The 12,273-nt window shown below is 57.3% G+C and overlaps 1 long non-coding RNA gene across 1 annotated transcript; it reads left to right on the top strand.

Annotated features, from left to right (window-relative positions):
* The first annotated feature begins 211 nt into the window (after positions 1 to 211).
* On the top strand, positions 212 to 6,448 carry LOC115943972 (uncharacterized). Its single transcript, XR_004078538.2, has 2 exons — positions 212 to 813; positions 2,147 to 6,448. It is a non-coding gene; the product is annotated as an uncharacterized LOC115943972 (long non-coding RNA).
* Positions 6,449 to 12,273: the final 5,825 nt, after the last annotated feature.

A 12,273-nucleotide genomic window follows, 5' to 3' on the forward strand; every position in this document is an offset into this window, starting at 1 on the left:
GGCGCGGGAGGGGCCATGGGGGGTGGTGGGGGCGCGGCGGGGGGCGGTGGGGGGTGGAGGGGGCGGCAGCGGGTGGGAGGGGGGTGGCGGGGGTGGCGGGAGGGGGCGCGAGGGGGCGGCAGCGGGCGGGCGGGCGGCCTGGGCGCCTCCTGCCCATTGCCTGAGCGTGATCATCCTATAAACCTCCTGTCCCACACATGCCAGCTGGCTGTCTGTCCTTCCTTCAGTCTGGCTCTGCCTTCATGTTGCATTTGTTAATTACTTTGTTGCTAAAACAAAACTAGAACAACTGCTCCCTGCCTCGCGGGACCCTGGGTGGCAGCCGGGGCTCCCCCTTCTTTGTTGAACCCGGTGTCGGGGGTTCTGCTGAGCTCCTCAAAGACCCCGTGTCTCCCGCCCCAGAACTCCCAGCCCCTTGGAGCCAGGGCTTGTAGGCGCATAGGACTGTCGGCCCCGGCCACTCTTGTGGGGGAAAGGGGGACCCACGCAGGTGGACAGCTGCGTCCAAGCTGAGTACAGGGATGGACTGAAGTGACAGCCACAGGGACCCTGTCAAGGTGGGGTTGGCATTTCACAGGACCTTGCAGAGATTGAGAAATGTGTCCGAGGCCCTAGCTGAGACGCGTTTGTCTCGCCCCAGAGCCTGGACTCGTCTCAGCATCGTGTGCTAACTACCCCAGCAGGTGCCCCGTGGACCAGGAGATGCTTGCAGGTTCCTGGGGTCGATCCTAGCCAACAGGAATGCAAACACCGGCGGTTAGTCCAGGGTGGACGGTCTGCCTGCGCCTTGGAACCATCTCTCAAGCCAGGAGGGTGAGGTGGCACCAGCCTCCCGCCCATTGCTCTGGGTTACGGCTGCCTCCTTCTTGTGTATTCCTCTCCCTCTATGATTGTCTTCTCTCTGGCCGACTTGATGGCAGACACCCCATCTGTCTCATCCGCCTGTGTGTCTGTGGTGCCCTGGCTGGAGCGTGGCACACAGTAGGTGCTCACGAGCTCCTTGTTATTGCTGCAGCTTGGCTGTGTGGTCCCTCGAGGCAGGTGTCAGACTGCACACTCACCGTTGTCTGTCAGCACCAAGAATAGTGCGTGGCATGCAAGAGGTGCTCAATAATGGTGAATGAGTGGCTGAAAGTCTGAAAGTGAGTAGAGCGAGTAAAGGGCATCCGTGACCCCACTCGGTATCACCACGGAGAGACGGGCGTGGCTCCTTGCCTTGCCTCCCTGGCTCTGTGACCTTGAGCGATGGTCCGCTTCTCACGTGACCCCTGGCTCCCCTGAGTGCAGGGAGACCCTCCAGCTTGGGCCTGGCCAGTGATGCTCCGTGGACACGCGGTGAACCGGGTTCGCAGAGATGGAACTTCAGCTGCTCCAAGGAGCTCGTAGGGCCTTGGAAACTGGATAGGGTTAGAAGTGAAGCAGACTTTCTTCCCGCTTGGTTTTCTTTCTCAGATGACCCTTTTTCCTCTCTATAATGTGAACGGGGGTGGTTTTTCTTTGTGCCAGGAAGGCAAAGTGGTATATTTTGGTGTGGAATGTTACCCGATGTTGCAGAATTAGCCTGCCGCCCTTCCTAAAAGCACAGGGATGTGTGACTCCTTCCCTGGTCGCGTTGGGTCACCACCGTAGGACACATGCTCCTAATGCACGTTTAATGCGTGCATTCCATTAAACACAGGAGGGCCAGGGAGTGACCCGGGTCAGAATTCGTGTCGTTTGTATGCCCAAAGGGCCTGCGTTCACACGTGGGGCCTCAGAATGGTGACGACGGGCCTCTTCCCAGCGTGGGGTATCGTGTGGTGTCACAGAGGTGGGTGGGGTGGAGAGAACCCCCTGCACGCCCCAGCCTGGGGACCTGCAGGAAGGAGGCACAGCCACCATGATAACCATGCGGATGAGCATAATAAGCTGCACTTAGAGCAATCACATCTTCTACCCAAGGGACTCGGTGCACGCTCACAGCACAGGTTAGTCCAGTGGGGTGGGAAGTAGTGGGGCCAGCAGGGCGGGGAGTAGATGCTCCAGGGCCGGGACGAGAAAGAAGCCATGGGGTCCGGCTTGGGGAAGGACCCTCGGGTGAGGGTCGGTCTGAGTCCCTCGCGGGCTCCCCGCTCACTCCCTCTCTTCCTTTTCTCTCTGCATTCAGCATGATCTACACGCTAGTGAGCTCGTAACTCAGACCGCTCACGTCCTCCGAGGCTGAGTTCACGGGAGCCGGGCCCAGACGGGGACGCGTGAGAGACACCTGCGGACTGAGGGCCCCTGCAGCAGCAGTGGGCCAAGGGGTCGCTGCCCAGCCTGCATTCAGGGTGTGGTCCCTTTGGGGCCGTGGGCCCTCTCCTGGGCAAGGACTGCTGCTTCCTGAGTGCATGCACCTCTCCGACATCTCCGTGCCGTGCACGCTGAGCCCCGGGGCCGCGGGAGGGGTGGCTGACAGGCTGCCCGGGGCCTGCCCAGGACGGAATGACCCAGGATCCAGGCCGAGTGTGTGGCACCCCCTGAGCCTCGTGTTTCTTCTGACCACTGGCCATGCCCCGCGCTTCCGTGGGACGGCCTGGAGAGCGCACACATTGGCCTCTGAGCCCTGACCGGCCCCGAGCCCGCGGGCTGTTTGCGCACTCTGTGGTGGGAGAGCCGGCTCTGCGACCCCAGGAACGCAGCGTGGGGCTGTCCGTCCGTCCTGAGTTATGTCCAAAGTCGAGGGGAGGTGGGAATCCGAGGGAAGAATGATTTTGTAAAACGTTCACAGGTTCAAAGTGTTAGTTCTTGGCCCCCACGAGCTCTACTCTTGGGCTGTCAATCCAGAGCACCACAGAGCCCATGAGCGTGGATCGATGGCTCCACATTGTCACAGCCACCCTGAGTCAAGGACCCCGAGCAGCCACGTGCCCAGAAAGCACTGCGGTCCCTGCTCTGCGCCCGCGGCTGGCAAGTGACACGGCACAGTCATATGTTGCTGCATCGTTCACGCGGGGACATTCGCTTGTTGGAATTTTCTGTTTGACAGTCTGTCCTCTGTGGGTAGCCGCTGTTCTAGGGGCTTGTAAATAATGACAAGGCTGAGATGTTCCATGTGGATTGGGCACAGTGATTTCCACCTTGTTCCCAGAACTTGCTTGTTTGCTTCTGTTGGACACGCACAGACTGCTTATACCTGTGTCCGGCTCCCGGCGGAGGCCCGTGCCTCAGGCTTATGAATGGTGTTGGTGTGACACGCCGTGCACACGTTTGCATGCCGTGGCAGGTCCAGTATCTCACCTACCTGGCTGGTCTCGTTTAAACCCCGTGACAGGCTGCATTCGGCTCTGCGGGGTTGGCACATTAGAAAAAAAGTTTCCAAAAGGTGTTTTGCTTCTAAAAATTGTACAGAGAACAAAACTCAGACTTCTGCTCTGAGGCTGAAGGTATAAAACCAGGGGATTCTGGGCGGTATTTTGGGGACCAGACTTCCCTTTGTCCAGGCTGGGTAGCTGGGGCTGGGGTGCAAGCTGCATGTGGGGCCAGCTGGCCCCATATCTGACCCCATTCCTGAGAAGACCGGCTGCGAGAGCCCTGACTCGCCATACTTCTCACCCTTGAGCTGCTTTGTTTGCTGTTGTACTTTGCCTCCTTCCAGAAGGATGCGCAGTGGTCCGTAATAGCAGACACAGTTACCCAGAGACCACTGAAATGGAAGTAGGGAGCTCAGACCCACAGAGGAGGACACACCGACGTCCCAAGGTTCTGATTCCTGAGACTGACCTTGAATGTTGCCTTCTCTTCGCAGTAAAGGGTAGCCCACATTCGCCTAGGTTGCTTTCATGTCCTCTTTGACCTTCCTCACGGTCCTATGAGGTCGATACTCTTCTTTTTCCCATTTTCTAAGGGAGGAGGCAGAAGCTAAGAGAGGGTAAGCGACTTACCCGTAGTCACTCAGCAGCCACAGACCTGCCTTTACACCCAGGTCGTCTGACTTCAAAACCCCATGTCCTTTCCATCACCCGAGAGCCAGCGAAGCAGCTTAGGCCCCTGCGACAGTTGGATTAGCACACACTTTTGGAGAAAAGGAGATTTAAAGACACAGAGCTATAGACAAAGTGCCTGGTTTCTGTTCCTTCTGTGCGGGCCTCAGCCTTGCTTCGCCGTGGCGGGTTCTTCCCTGAGGGGGTCCCCTGAAAGCTGGAAGAGCTGCAAGTGCACGAACACCCCAGCGCTCCCCTCCCACAAGCTGCGAACCCGAACCATCTCTGCTGGTCTGGCGGGGGCTTGAGCCGGTTTTCGGGTCCTGTGAGAGCTAATCACGAGCACAGGGGTGAACAGCTGCTGGAGCCGCGCCAGGTGCCATGACCTCGCCCGGCCCACAACGACCCCACAAAGCAGCTGGGCGTTACCAACCAGGAGGCCAGGGAGGCTCGGGTGGGTGAGTCTGCCCCAGGGACCGAGCCAGACCAGGGCTCGGGGCTGCGCCTCAGTGGGGGATGGTGACCACAGCTCTGAACCGAGGTGTCGGCCGTTGCTCCAGGCGCTCGCATCTCGCGGCACCGTGGGGTCCACGTTATCCGCGTTTATAGACGAAGACGTTCTGGGACCTCAGAGACCCTCAGCGAGGGAGGGGCGGGCAGAGCTGGGGCCGGCATCGAAGCCCCCATGTGCCCCGCCCCGTAACGTTGCCTGCTGGGATATCTTCACCTGTCTGTTTGTCCCACAGTCGGGGGTGGGAGGGCAGAGCAGGGGACAGTGCCCTGGGTACATCCCAAAGCGGCTCTCCCTGCCTGGCACGGCTCTGGGCACCGGGAGAGAGGTTCTCAGGGGCACAGGCGTCAGGGAAGGTGCCGTGGGGACCCGATTCCCATTTCCTTGGAGGGGCAGAGCCGTAGGCCTGGTTGTGCCCAAAGGGGCAGAGCAGGACTGGGGGGGTCACTTACTTTCCACGTCACTAAGTTGAGGTGGATGATGACACCCACTACACTGACCTGTTGGATTAAATGAGGTCATATTTGCAAAGAACCGGGAAGAGTGCCCTGCACGTGGGAAGTCAGGTAAGAGGTCCCCCCTCTGTGCGAGGTGGGTCCCCCTCGCTGTCCTCATTGTGCCCTGTGCGCATCCTGGTCCAGGGCCTCTGGAGGGCGGGGGGACGTCACCTGGACCAGCTGTCTGCCTGACGCCTCGTTCCGGCCACAGTATCCTGACCCCTCTTTCCCGCGCTGTGCTCTCCAGCCTGTGCTGGCCACCCTCCAACGCTTGCCCCGCGCAGGCCCCGTGCAGAGCATGCGACGCGCACGGTCTCACCTTAACCCCCACGACAATATCGCGAAGTAGGGGCTGTCACTGGTCCGGTTCATAGTTCAAGTACTGAAGCTGGTGGAGGTTACGTGAGTGACAGTTACCAGTGACGCGTGGAGCCTCGACTCCAACCCACGTCTGTTTGTCCCCAGGACCTTGAGCCCTTTGCACTCCTGAAGGGGTGATGCTGGACAGGGCCGGAGGAGGGAGAAAGGGAGGGACGCTGTCCCAGGAGCGTGGCCGGCACACCTGCCTTCTCCATAGCCAGTAGCTAAGGGTACATGACCCGACATTCGGAAGGGTCTGCGCTACGGGGTCTTGTGCAAGCTTCCCGATGTTTCTGAAACTGAGCTGTCCCGTCCGTAAGGTGGGGCAAGACTACCTCCCTTGCTAGTGTGGTTGCGATCATCAAAGTGAGTTATGTGCATAGGGCTTGTGCAGGGGGCTCAGCACACCTTGGTCCTCAGTGTCCAGCTTCCCTCCCCACCACAGACGTGAAGGGAGCCTTCCTGGAATTGAACGCTAGCTGCCTGCTTCCCGCCCCCCAGTCCTGCGGCCGGCCGGCACGGGATCCTGGGGAACAGGGCTCAGCCCTCTCGAGATCTCCCCTGTGCTTCCTGTTTGTAGGCTTGGCCATTGCACCGATGTTGAATGAAGTTACCGCTGTTGGGGCAGTTTTGTTCTCTCCCGAGAGAGGCGAGTGGAGCTGCTTTGACAACTGCACAGACCCCTCCTAACCCTTCCCGTTCCCGGGCTGGGGCTGCTCCTTTCCCAACTGTGCGCTGGTGAAGTGGTCCGGGTCTCAGGCAGCCTGGGCTGCGAGGCTCGGGCAGAGGGCTGCGGCCGCTGGGGTCACTGGGGCGCTCCCTGGCTTGGGTTTTGGCTGCCCCCACACCCAGGAGCCGGGCAGGGTAGCAGGCCCCCCGGGCTTTGCCCCACATCGCCATGGCCGTTTCTGCTCCTGTTCAGCTCTGCTCAGATAGCTCCGGGCCCCCCAGGAGTGTCTTCCTGTGCTGAACCTGACCCCTCGGCCACCACATGACGCCCACGCAGGCTTCCTTCCCAGCTGGTGAGTGCTGGGCTGTGGAGCCGCTCCTTACATTTCTTAGGGCTCTTGCTCTGAGCACGGCCCTTCTGAAAACGGCTTATGTAAGCTCACAATGAAATAAATCATATTCAAAACAAAGGTAACGAAGAGTCAAAACTCACCACCTCCTGGTTATTTCAGGACATCTTACCGTGCTCTGTGCTCTGTGCTGTGCGTACGGGGGATCGCCATGTAAGCATAGCGATCTGCGTCCTCCCTGGGGTGCCCTGGCAGCTCGAAATCAGCCCGGTCAGAGCGTGTGCACCTGCAGCAGATCGCGTGCCCTCCCCTGTCTCGCACGCCTCCCCCGGGCTCATTGCTGGACGTTGACCAGTACCCGGGGTTCATGTCCGCCCGTCCGCGGCACGGCCATGTGGCAGCTGGTGGCCAGCCCCGCCGAGGGCATGCGCACCAGAGCCCGGTGTCCAGGGCTCTCGGGGCCGGACCTGCCTCCCACACAGGCAGTGACACCAGTGGCTCTCATTTATGTGCTTTTGTCCCCGAGAGATGATCGGACAGTAGACTTTTCAGCTGTAAGGCTTGAGGGCCTGCACGTAACGTGAGGAACACGGCTGAGCACGAACATGCTTCTGTACTTGGGCCCCAGTGCCCTTGAATTACCTTGGGGGCAGCTGTCCTTCCTGTCCACCACCTGGACGCTGGGTCCCGTCCCTGGGGTCTTCCATGTCCTGCAGCTGAATGCCTGGGTCCTGGGTGAATGCTGAGGTGAATACTGACCACACTCCGCGCGTTATGCGTCCCGTGGGGGGCTGACGAGGGTCCAGGGCGTCTCCGGGTGCCTGCAGCCATGCTTTGCACACAGAACGAGCTCGGGAACCACAGCTCTTCTCTGCTCGGCTTTGCAGGCTGGTGAGTGTGGTGTCTGCTCCCAGCCAGCCGTGCGGCTGTGGTTCCTCCCCACACACCCCTCCCCCAGGCAGGCCCCTCTCCTCCTGGACCAGGTACCTCAGGGGCAAACACACACCTGCTGGTGGAGAGATGCACCGGCACAGGGAGGCTGTTTGGCTTCCGGAAGGAATCCTGGCAGCTGGCAGAGAGACTTACAGACCACGGCAGAGTTTCTGTCCCAATGCCGTGCCCAGGCTCTGAGCAGAAGACCCTGGCCCTTTCAGAAATGCTTGGCACCTTGGAGAAACAGCATCACCTTTCCAATAGGAATATATCTCTGAGATTCCAGAGCAGGGGACCTGGGGGAAAGGAGAACTGGTTAAGCACCAGTGCCCACATTAAATTATAAAGAGAGGCATCCATCGGGCCCCCAAGCCGGGGATGGCCTGTTTTGACTGCGGCAATGAAAACAGCAGGGCAGAGCTGGAGGCTCTCAGGGAAATGTTGCTGGTCGGTGGCATCAGGGCACAGGTCTTGTGATGCTGTTCTGATTTTCCCACAGCTCCGCAGGGAGTAAGTGTGATGTTGAGGTGACGTTCTGGGCTCCACGGGCTGCAGAGAGCCGTCTGCGTGGAGGGGTGCTGGGTGGAAGCAGAGATCTGTGGTCAAGCACCTGTGGACCCTGCAGGGCTAAACACACCCGCAGATTTTCCCCAACCGCCCTGTGCAGGGAGCTTGGGTCCCGGCATCAAGGGGGAGGCTGGTCTGCAGGGCACTCGCTGTGAAGTGTGGCCCTGGGGACTCCGAGGGAGGAGTGGGGCAGAGCCCTCTGGTCGAGGGTGGCCTGAGACATGAGCGTGTATTGGGGTGGGATGGGTCCACACAGGGACCTAAGGATGGGAATGAGTGTGAAAAGGTGGGGCTTGCCCCAAATTGGAGAATGGCACTAATGAGAATTAATCCACATAATCCAAGTGCAGAAAAAGGTAGGAAGGGCTGGATTCAGGATCCCCTGGATCATAAGCTCTATGAGGATAGGCTTTCATTAGGTAGCTCTAGAGCTGGGCTTGGTTCTCATGAGACTGCCACAAATCCATGTTGAATGAAATTTTGGATCCCTTCTAGAATCAGCAGGAAGCCAAGAGAGCCACTCCGGTCCGTGGGAACCGGTGTCCTGGGAGGAATGTGGAGGCCTCGTGCAGCTGCGTCCTGGATATGCCTTGTTGGGCCCAGCAGTGATAAAGCAGGTGCAAGCACGGCCGGCGCATCTGCAGGTGCCCCTCTCTGCAAAGACCTCTCTGGGCTCGTTCTTCTCGGAATCAGGAAAACACACCCCCTAGACCCACAGGAGCAGATGGTGGCTCTCCAGAGTCATGGAGTGACCAACCCTAGACTCCAGCTTAGAAAACCTTGAGGGAAAAAAGAGCCAGGCCTCGGGTTGCGGCTCCCTGGCATGTGGAAGCAGCTGCAGTCCAGCCCTTGAGCATTGCTCCTGGCAGACAGGGGTCTCCCCACGGGCCCTGGGGGTTCTCCTGGCTGGGGCCGCAGAGGGGAGGGCGAGGGTGAGGATGGTGGGTGGACAGTGACAATGACTTTAGGCCCAACCACTTCTGCAACATGGCCCTCTGTTCAGGCCCAGCTTGGGGGTTGGTGGGCCTGGTCCCAAGGAGAGCAGGGGGGCGGCCAGGGTCGAGCCAGATAATACAGATCGTGGGTTCGGTTCTGATGTCCTGTAAGTCCAGGTGGTTCCAGCTGTGGTGTAACAGGGAGGCTGACTCCATTTTCCATGTGTGTTTGCTGACCGCTTCTGGGCCTCCTCAGCCCCTCCTCCTCTTCCCCACATCTGGGCCAGCTGAGGAGAGGGTCTGCATGCTCCCTCCCTCGATACCGGGGGTGGGGAGTCCCAGCCACACAAAACCCAGCCTGTGTGTGGGACCCCTCGCCCTAGTCCCACCCCCGATCATAACAGAAGCCAGACCCCTCCTCATTCTCCAGCCATCCTGTTGGGAGCCTGCCCTGCTCCCCCGAGAGACTCATCATGTCAGTTATAAACTCTTTCTTCCTCTTGGTCCACGTGTGGCATCGGGCTCAACATGCAAGTCAAATTTTGAGTGGGGGGTTGGTCCAGCCCCTACCTCAGGGCAAGCAAACATGTGGTTACTGGTAGATGCTAGATGCACAAGGAGCTTATTTCTGGCTCATTCTGGTCCAAGGGAGAAGCTTCTGGTCCAGTGGCCTCCCATGAGCTCATTGGAGGCTGGGCCCTTCCATCTTGTAGCCCCACCTGTTTGAGGCCTTTAGGATTGTCTGTGTTGTCAACAGCAGGGAAGAGCATGGAGGGTCAGGTGCACGCTGCTCTTCACAGGCCTGGCGCTCAGGTGTGCAGCCCACCCACGCAGAAGACGTGCCTTGCAGCCAGGCAGTGAGCACGCAGCAGCACCTCCCATGGGCATGCGGACTGTCAGTTGGCCATCGAGGGGGTGTTAGGTAGTGGGGTAGAATCTGAGGAAGAAGTTCTGGGTGAGTGCCGTACATTCATAAATAGCCTTCTGGGCGATGAGAGAGGAAGAGGAAAGAAAAGGAAAAGATAATTTTATTCACAATATCCTTTCTGGTTGGTTTTCATGCTTGAGGCTTGCCTTCTACAATCTCACCCAAAGCAGTGGGTGTGGGTGGGGGGCAGGAGAAAGCAAGCAGGAAGATGTGGGTCCCTTCCCTGTGAGTCAGAGTCAGCTGCTTGTGCACACTCACGCACACACCCCTCACACACACGTACACACACTCACATGCTCATATATGTGCACGCACATACACACGTACATACTCTCATTTGCACACACTAACATATGTGTGCACACTCATACACACATGTACACACATGTGCACACACACACTCATGTGCACACACATACACACACATACATACTCATATGTGCATGCACACACTCACTCATACACTCACACACATATGCACACACACTTTTTCTCATGATCGGTCCCTCCAGTCTCCTGCCCTTCTAAGCCTCGGATGAGAAGGAAAAGGAAGTAGCAGGAGAACAGGAGGGGAGGGAGGGTGGAGAGCAGAGGAGAGACGAAGTCGGTCAGCTATTTTAAGGACATGAAAGTCTTCTCGTAAGTCATTACAGTATCCTTGCCAGTTCATTTCCTTTCTAATGAAGTTGAAAGGTAATCTGATACGTTTCATTATCTCTGCAAATAATTCATAAGTTCAGATGAACTCAGAACCATGACATAGCATGTAGGAGGATTTCAAGGTCTGGCAAGGTGATAATTACAGGACCGCACTGGAGCTGACAGCTGGTATTGCAATGATCTCCTTTTATTGAGGTTCTCTGTGCGATTAGGAAAAAACCAGCAAACTGAGTTAAGTTCAGTGGCTGCTGCTGCCCCAGTTTAGACCCCTGGAGCCGTGTGTAGTGTGTGTGCAGAGCCTCTGTGGCTGATGCAGGGCTCTGCAGGCAGAGGACTCTCATGCGTGGCCCATGAGGAGAGCAGCTCAGATGTGTGCAGAAGAATGGCAGGTTCAGTTGCAGAATCCTGGAGAAGCCCGAGAAAGAGAATCAGAACTCAGTTATCAGCACAAGCCAGCTCGTTTGTGAGAGCTTAGGCTGGACACATATGCTATGTCCGTTCTGCATCTCTCAGGTGAAGACAGAGCATAAATGTTTGTTTGGTGGACCAGGAGGAAAGGTGATGCCTTCTGGAAGCAGTAAGCATGGCTTTGTGGTGAGTATGCTTGAGCTGGCAGAATATCTTCCACAGCCTTGAAATACGTGTAAGCTTATGAAATAAATTCATGATTTTCAGGATAACCACACAGTGAGTACAGACATGGAGTACACATATTAGAAGATTAGAACTTGAAAGTTAAACCATCTGTTTATTCATTTGTATGTTATTTATTCACCCACTTACTCATTTATTCCATAAAGGTTTATGAAATCTGTCACGTGTCACATTGAGTGTACAAAAATGAATAAAATGAACCTGCAGCTCTCAGCCCTCAGGGAGCTGACACCTGTCAACTACTCTGCCTCTGTCTCCATCCATCCACCCATCCACCCATCCATCCTCCATTCATCCACCCATCCACCCATCCATCCGTCCACCCACCCATCCATCCATCAACCCATCCCTCCATCCTCCATCCATCCATCCTCCATCCATCCATCCATCCTTCTACCCTCCAACCACCCACCCATCCTCCATCCATCATCCATCCACCCTCCATCCATCCATCTACCCACCCATCCATCCACCCACCCACCTATCCTCCATCTATCCATCCATCCATCCATCCATCCTCCATCCATTCTTTCATCTTCCATCCACCCACCCATCTTTCCATCCACCCACCCATCCATCCTCCATCCATCCACCATCCATTCCATCCTCCATCCATCCACCCACCCATCCATCCTCCATCTATCCTCTGTCCACCCATCCATGCATCCATCCATCCATCTATCCATCCATCCTTCCATACACCAACCCACCCATCCACCCATCCACCCATCCATCCATCATCCATCCTCCATCCATCCATCCACCTCTTATCCATCCTCCATCCATCCTCCATTTATCATCCATCCATCCATCCTCCACACATACTCCATCCATCCACCCATCTTCCATCCATCCATCCATCCATCCATCCACCTCTTATCCATCCTCCATCCATCCTCCATTTATCATCCATCCATCCATCCTCCACACATACTCCATCCATCCACCCATCCTCCATCCATCCATCCATCCATCCATCCTCCATCTATCCTCCATCCATCCACCCATCCATCCTCCATCCATTCATCCATCTTCCATCCACCCATCCATTCACCTACCCATCCTTCCATCCATCCATCCTTCCTTCCATCCACCCACCCATCCACTCCTTATCCATCCTCCATCCACCCTCCATTTATCATCCATCCATCTTCCATCCATCCACCCTCCATCCATCCACCCACCCATCCATCTTCCATCTATCCTCCATCCACCCATCCACCCACCCACCCATCCACCCATCCACCCACCCATCCACCCACCCACCC

This window comes from Leptonychotes weddellii, chromosome 6 (assembly GCF_054177405.1).
Source record: "Leptonychotes weddellii isolate Sample4059 chromosome 6, ASM5417740v2, whole genome shotgun sequence".
NCBI lineage: Eukaryota > Metazoa > Chordata > Mammalia > Carnivora > Phocidae > Leptonychotes > Leptonychotes weddellii.